Raw genomic sequence first — 7,567 nt, 5'->3', positions numbered from 1 at the left:
TATAAAGAAATGTAGTAATTCAGATATCAATGTCACATTCAGGTTCTGATAGAGCCATCTGGCCCAGGTATTGCCTTCACTTTTTATCTTCTTCCAGTTTCAGTCCTACGTAAAATAAAGGTTAAATCTCTCTCACACTTTCCCTCACCCACCACCATGTGTAAATGTCTCCCTCCCCCACTGCCTGGTGTTGTCTAGTCTGGCTCTGACCTTGCAATATTTCTGCCTTAGTCTCTTTACAGAAGATAAAACCCAAAGAAGAGGAACCATATTTGGGTAGAGGTGACTCACAGACTGTGGTACTTTCCGTTTAACACATAGGTAATCCTTTTTTCAAGTAGGATATATGAGAAGAATCATTTTTTTGTTATGGTATATAGATGTGAACAAATTGGTATAAATTCGAAACAAAAATGAGAAATTTATTAAATCTCTTCAATTCTTTTGAAATTATGATAACTGTTTGATAAATTCAGTGTTTCATAGATACTGTTATAAAGCCCTGAGGTTTAAAAAAAAATGAAAAAGATAAGCCACACCTTTAACCCCAGCACTAGTTAGGCACAAGCAGGAGGGTCTCTGAGTTCAGGATCAGCCTGGTGTATAGAACAAGTTCCAGGACATCCAGGGCTATATAGAGAGAAACCTTGAAACAACAACAACAATAAAAAACCAAAACCAACCAACCAACCAACCAAACAACACCCCCCCCAAAAAGAAACTTTATAAAATGGACAAAACATACTAAAATGGATTACCCCAGGATGGTGAAGACTGTCATTTATCTTATTTATCCTGTGTGTCACTAGTGTCTGTCATTGAGACTGACACATTAGACTCTACGTAAGTATTTTGGAATACACTGGCCTTCCATTTATAACGGCCTAATATTTTCATTCAACATTATGCAAGTGAGAAAATAAGCGTGGTCAGAATCATAGAACATGAATACACTGGGGGATGTCTGCAAATATGGAGTGATGACTGCAAAGATGATGGAGTGATGTCTGCAAAGTTGATGGAGTGATGTCTGCAAAGATGATGGGATGATGACTGCAAAGATGATGGAGTGGTGTCTGCAAAGATGATGGAGTGGTGTCTGCAAAGATGATGGGATGATGACTGCAAAGATGATGGAGTGGTGTCTGCAAAGATGATGGAGTGATGTCTGCAAAGATGATGGAGTGATGACTGCAAAGATGATGGAGTGATGTCTGCAAAGATGATGGAGTGATGTCTGCAAAGATGATGGGGTGATGTCTGCAAAGATGATGGGGTGATGTCTGCAAAGATGATGGAGTGGTGTTTGCAAAGATGATGGGGTGATGTCTGCAAAGATGGACCTTTTTTTTTTTTCAAGAAAAAAGAAACCAGTTTTGTACTAGATAAAGGATGTTACTTTATCTTTTTATTGAAGCATTTCATTCTTTTGAAAAATTTTTTTAAAATATGCAGGTGTATATTGGAGTCTGTTGAAATCTGAGAATATAGCATGTTTAGTATTTTACAGAAAACACAAGATAAAATTTTGATCAGGAAAATAGTCTGACTAGCCATTTATTTTATTTTTTAATCAAATATAGACTTTTTTCATACAATGTATTCTGATTATCATTTTCCCTTCCCTCATTCCTCCCAGATCCTCTCTACTTCCTCACCCACACAAATCCACACCCTTTCTCTCATTAGAACACATGCAACTGCCAGGTGGTGGTGGTGCATGCCTGTAATCCCAGCACTTGGGAGGCAGAGGCAGGCGGATTTCTGAGTTTGAGGCCAGCCTGGTCTACAGAGTGAGTTCCAGGACAGCCAGGACTACACAGAGAAATCCTGTCTCGAAAACCCAAAACAAAAACAAAAACAAAAACAAAAAAACACAACACATGCAACTAAATAATAATAATAATAATAATAATAATAATAAATAAGTTAAAATAAAAACAAACAAACCAGAGTAGGACAAAACAAAGAAGCAGAAGACAAAAGGGCCAAAGAAAAAGCACAAGACAGGCATAAAATCCCTGAGCTACACAGAAAACTTATAACAACAAAATCAGGAACCATAATATAAAAAGGAAAAATAGAAGGAGGAAGAGGAGGAGGAGGCAGTGGCCCAGATAAAGATTATGAGACCAAAAAAAATATCTCCCCAAATACAATTCAGCTCATTTCTGTGTTGGCCATGGGGCTCTTAAGTAAGGTTTGAGACTGCATTGGAGAAAATAAAGGTTTTCTCTGTGGGCAATTATCAACTGGAGGTAACCTCAGGGTTAGACACAGGGTTTGTGTCCACTTCCCCACTCAGCACTGGGACCTCCTTTGGCTTAAGCCCCAATGTAAGCTCTGTGCATGCTGTTCCCAGTTTTTGTGAGTTCTTATGTTATTCCATCCTGTTAAGTCTAGAAGGCCTTGTTTCCTTGTGTCTTTCATCCTCTCTGGCTCTTAAATCTTCCTCCTGCAGAGTTCCCTGAACCCTGAGGGAAGGAATTTGATGGGGATGCCCCATTTTGGACGAGTTTTCTAAGGTATCTCACTCTCTGCATAATATCTGGATGTGAGTACTGGTATTTGTTTCCAAAAGAAAGATACTCCTCTGATGATGGCTGAGCAAGGGGCACTGATCTATGAGTGTAGAAGAATGTCATTAGAGTTATTTTATTGCTTCAGTCCTTCAGTAGAACAATAGTACTTTTGCCTTCCCTGAAGTCCATGGTCTATCTAGTCTCAGGTCCTTGGCCTTGGGCATTATGGGACATGGGTTCCATGTTATGGACTGGGCCTTGATTCCAATCAGTTAGTGGTTGGTGACTCCCACAACTTTTATGCCACTATTACACCCGTGCATCTTGCAGGCAGGTCATCATTGTAGATTTCAGGGTTTGTAACTAGCCTGGTGTTTACCTTTCTCCTCTGGTAGTGAGCAGAATACCTTCCAATACCATGAACACTAGTCAGTAGGGGTAAAGGTTCTGGGTAGTTACCACCAGAACAACTTCTCTATGTTCAGTGAATTAATGTAGGCATTGCCTTTAGCAATGGAGCTTTACTATCAGTGTATGGAGAGCAATCAATAGCCTTGGTGATACAAATTGCTTGGGGATTTCCATGGGGTCTTTTGCCCAACAACTCAATTAGATACAACCCATTCCTAGCACTGGAGATTTCATTTGGTGGTGAAAGATGTCTAGTTGGGACTTTGGTGACCCTGTTATTTGGTGATTCCAATTTAGATTTCTGTCATGGTTTGAATATGGTTGGCCAAGGGAGTGGCACTATTTGGAGGTGTGGCCTTGTTGGAATAGGCACTGTGGGCGTGGGCTTTAACAGATTAAGGGATTTTGGAGTGAGATCCTACCCAGCTAAATTTAGATCCAGGCATGGTAGTATATGTCTTTTTCTTTTCTTTTTTTTCTTTTTTTTTTTTGAATTTACTCAAAGTGATTTTATTGCTCGTGTATACAACAGTAGTTATATGCCACTAGAGCGGAGGCTGTGGCGACTCATATTTCCAGTTGAGTAGGGGCACCCACTTAGTCTTACAGCATCCAGCCAACTGGTGAATTCTGCTCTCTATCAGAATCAGGCGGAACATAGCATCCTTTTCCTTTCTGTTCCTCTCAAGGTGCTTTCAGACAGCAACTGCTTTCTTAATCAAATGGTAGAGATCCTCAGGGAGATCAGGGGCAAGGCCTTTGGACTGAAGGATTCTCAAGATTTTATTTCCAATCACAAAATGGATCTGTGCCACACCATGTGATCCCTCAGGACCACACCTATCTGGGAGGGAGTCAGGCCTTTCTTGGCCAGTTTGTAAATCTATTCCTTCACATTGTCAGAACTTGAACAACATGGGCTGCACTATCTATGTCTGTAGGGCAGCACCAACTGGGACAGGCCCATCCCTGGAGGGTGCATGTGACCCATGATGGTGGAGATCTGGCAGCAAAGAGAGAACGAGGTAGGAAAACACCTTTAATATCTCTGAGTTCAAGGCTAGCCTGGGACAAAGCATGTTCTCAATGAAGAAAACCTTAAATCCAGGCATGGAGGTACATGCCTTTAATCCTCGAATAACAGGAGACAGAGCCATGCAGATCTCCGAGTTCAAGGTCAATCTACAGAGCAAATTCCAGGACAACCAAGCATAGGCAGTGAAAGAGTTGGAAAACAGAAAGCTGGTAATAGAATACGGGGGCCCATGTTCCAGCCCTAGCAAGCAGCAGAATAGCTTTGGCCATGTGGCTTTGGCGTTAGAGTGAAAAATAGAAGGGACTTCTGGGACAATTGATGCTGGTTAGCTGGAGCTAAAAAATTAGTAGTGATTAAGAAGAGACCAGCATCACTGAGGTGAAATCTCCTGGAAGTGTTTTCTGAGAGCACAAAGAAGCTGTGTTCCAGAGATAGCGAAGATTGTACCTCATGTTACAGCTGTACTTGGTAATGTGTAAGTCACCCAGGTGGTACTGGTTTTGAAGGCATAAAGGGGTCATGAAGAGCAGCTGAGGCTTGGCACTGTGAGAGGCCATGGAAGGCCATTGGTGAAGGTGCAGCCTCAGTTGTAGTTGACAGCCCAGGACTGAAGGGATCATGCAAAGGATCTGAGGCTTGGCAATATGAAGAGAGCCTATGAGAGGCTGTTGGTGAAGCCTAGTTGCAGTGGAAGACCTCAGCGTTTCGGAGATGCCAGTACCATGGGAGAACAGCAGCAGCAGAGGAATGGAATTAAATAGAGCCTAGAGTGCTACAGAGGGCAGAGTGGAGAAGTGACCTAAGCTCTTTGGAGGAGCCCAGAAGGTCATGTGTAGATCCCAGGCATCCCAGACAAGTAGCTGTGAAGCTGAAGTTGATTTGGAGACTCCATGATGTTAGAGATGTCAGAGCTGTGGGATACCTGCTGAAGAAAGCTGTTAACAGGGAATGGAACCAGCCAGGAGAAAGAACTTTGTTGTAGTCAACAAAGATGAAAAAGGAGTGGTCTGAAGACCACTTTGACATCAGACATAGAGTTTGTCCAGCTGGTTTCCTGTCTTGTCTTGGGGATTACAGTTAAGTGATTGCATGAGTCTCAGAAGAGACTTTGAATTTTGGACTTTGGAAGATGGACTAAATGTACTTTTTTATTATGCTATGGCTAGATATGCCCCACCCCCAGACTCATGTGTTTGAACAAACCTATGGGGGCCAGGGAGTGGAATGTCATGATTTGAAGATGCTTGGCCAAGGGAATGTCCCTATTTGGAGGTGTGGCCTTGTTGGAATAGGTGTGTCTTTATGGTTGTGGGCTTTAAGACCTTAGCTTTCTGAAAGTCAGCCTGCATCATGCCTGCCTAGGTGCTGCCCTGCTCCCACCTTGATGATGATGGACTGAACTTCTGAACCTGTAAGCCAGCCCCAATTAAATGTTGTCCTGTATAAGACTTGCCTTGGTCATGATGTCTGTTCACAGATGTAAAAACCTAACTAAGACAGTCTCCTTCATATATGTATATATTTTAAGAAGGCATTACTGTTTTAGGTTTCCATACGGCCCCTTAAATAGTCTGTAGCGTTAGCCGGGCGGTGGTGGCGCACACCTTTAGTCCCAGCACTTGGGAGGCAGAGACAGGCAGATTTCTGAGTTCGAGGCCAGCCTGGTCTACCGAGTGAGTTCCAGGACAGCCAGGGCTACACAGAGAAACCCTGTCTCGAAAAACCAACACCCCCACCCCCCCAAAAAAAGTTTGTAGTGTTAGCGGAACTCCCTCCCTCTCTGCATTCTTTCCTCCCCTTCCTGTTTGATTTTCTGGTTCTAGCCACTCCCCCAACACAGCCCTGCCCACCCATTACCATCTGTCCTATTTCTTATTCCTAGGGCAATCCTTCCTTCCCATCCCCAGTGTGGTTATATAGATAGTAGCACCCTCATATAAGCAAATACATGACATACTTTTGACAGTCATTTTTAATTGTATTTGGTTCAAAGAGCACTGAACTATTTAAAATATTTGGTAGAATTGAAAGTTTAAAAAAAAGTTTCCTTTGCACAGAAAAAAAAATCAAACAAATGAAATTACTGTAAGGGTAAAAAGTTCTTAGATATGTGCTAGAACAACTAACTATTGGTAAAATTTTCTGAATTCACAGATTAGTAAATACCTAGGTTTTATTAAAAAAAAAATTGGAAGACTTCTTGGGAGTATTTTCCTTCATCTGTTTGGTTTGGCCATTCCTATTTAAATACTAGATCTCATTAGGGTTTGAATTTAGTGCTGGCCTTGATCTGCAGCAAGAGCAAATGTCTTGCCTTGTGATACTAACTTTACATTACATCCTGAATCATTTGCAGTCCCAGAGGCAGAATGGACGGTTGCTACAGAAGAGGTAGAACCATCACATAAATGAAGCCAAATCTGAAAACAGTTTTCCTTGGTGCCAGTGCAGTTTCAGTATAATGAGGACTCAGAATCATCAGCTAATGACCAAAGATGAATCATAGTTAAAACACTTTTTTTGGCATAAAACACCCAGTGTTTCTAGTTGGTTGATAATGTTCATATCAACCATGAAATTTGGCATGTTTTAAACACTTTTGATTAGATACAGACCCCTTTGAAGCTGCTTATTATGTTCTGAAGTTGTCATGAGTGTCAGGGAGGATGAGGCATGAGCTCTGCTGAGCTGTAGCTTACAGAGCAGCGTGTAGCGATGTTTAAAGTGCGCCACAGGATTCCTCTGTGCTTCTCCAGCCATATAGGAAGCTGAGTACATGTAGCAGGAGGGGTTCGGAAACACTGAACCAACCCAAAGTTAGAGTCTGGTCAGAACTGTGAACAATTTATTTATAAGCTTACTTAATCTTTGGAAAGGCAGTGAAGAAGCATATGATAGTAATAAGAATAGGAAAAATTAATAATAGAGTTAGTTCCATGAGTTATGAATTCTTTAAAAAGGATATTACATTTACAAAGTTTTATAAATATGTAATAACGTTGATCTCAATAAACATACAACTGTCTTGCAAGGTTGACATATCGTCTAGCTAAGAAATGTGAGAATCTATACAAAGGGCAAAATGTTACCTCACTAGCACAAGATAGTAATTTCTTATTTTAAATTTTATTCTTTGGAAGCTTCATACATGACTGCTGCATCTATATCATTCCTGATTATTATCCCACCCCAGAATGAAACTTTTTAAAGAATATGAGCGGATATTTATTTTGAACCATGGACTCACTAAATTTGATTTCATGAGATCAGCTATAATGTTTACAAGTTGCTGAACATATCAGGCTACCTATGACAGCTAAAAATAAGAAATTTGTTTAAAAAACAGTTTAGAGACGACTAAATCCAAAGTTACTATGCATTATCTAAACTAGAGAAAGAAAGTAGGTAATAGTTTGTTAATTTTTTTTAAATATCTGCACTCAGAGTGTAACATAAGTTAAAGTTAAGATATTAGCCTTGCTGGCCAGGCGGTGGTGGCACACGCCTTTAGTCCCAGCACTTGGGAGGCAGAGACAGGTGGATTTCTGAGTTTGAGGCCAGCCTGGTCTACAGAGTGAGTTCCAGGACAGCCAGGACT

The 7,567-nt window shown here is 41.1% G+C and overlaps 1 pseudogene; it reads right to left on the bottom strand.

The window, feature by feature from the left end:
• Positions 1 to 874: 874 nt before the first annotated feature.
• On the bottom strand, positions 875 to 3,924 carry LOC114617997 (annotated as a pseudogene).
• Between the last annotated feature and the right edge of the window lie 3,643 nt (positions 3,925 to 7,567).

This window comes from Grammomys surdaster, unplaced genomic scaffold (assembly GCF_004785775.1).
Source record: "Grammomys surdaster isolate TR1022 unplaced genomic scaffold, NIH_TR_1.0 139, whole genome shotgun sequence".
Lineage (NCBI taxonomy): Eukaryota > Metazoa > Chordata > Mammalia > Rodentia > Muridae > Grammomys > Grammomys surdaster.
The sequence above is the reverse complement of the archived record's forward strand: the minus strand, read 5'-3'. Positions and strand labels throughout refer to the sequence as shown.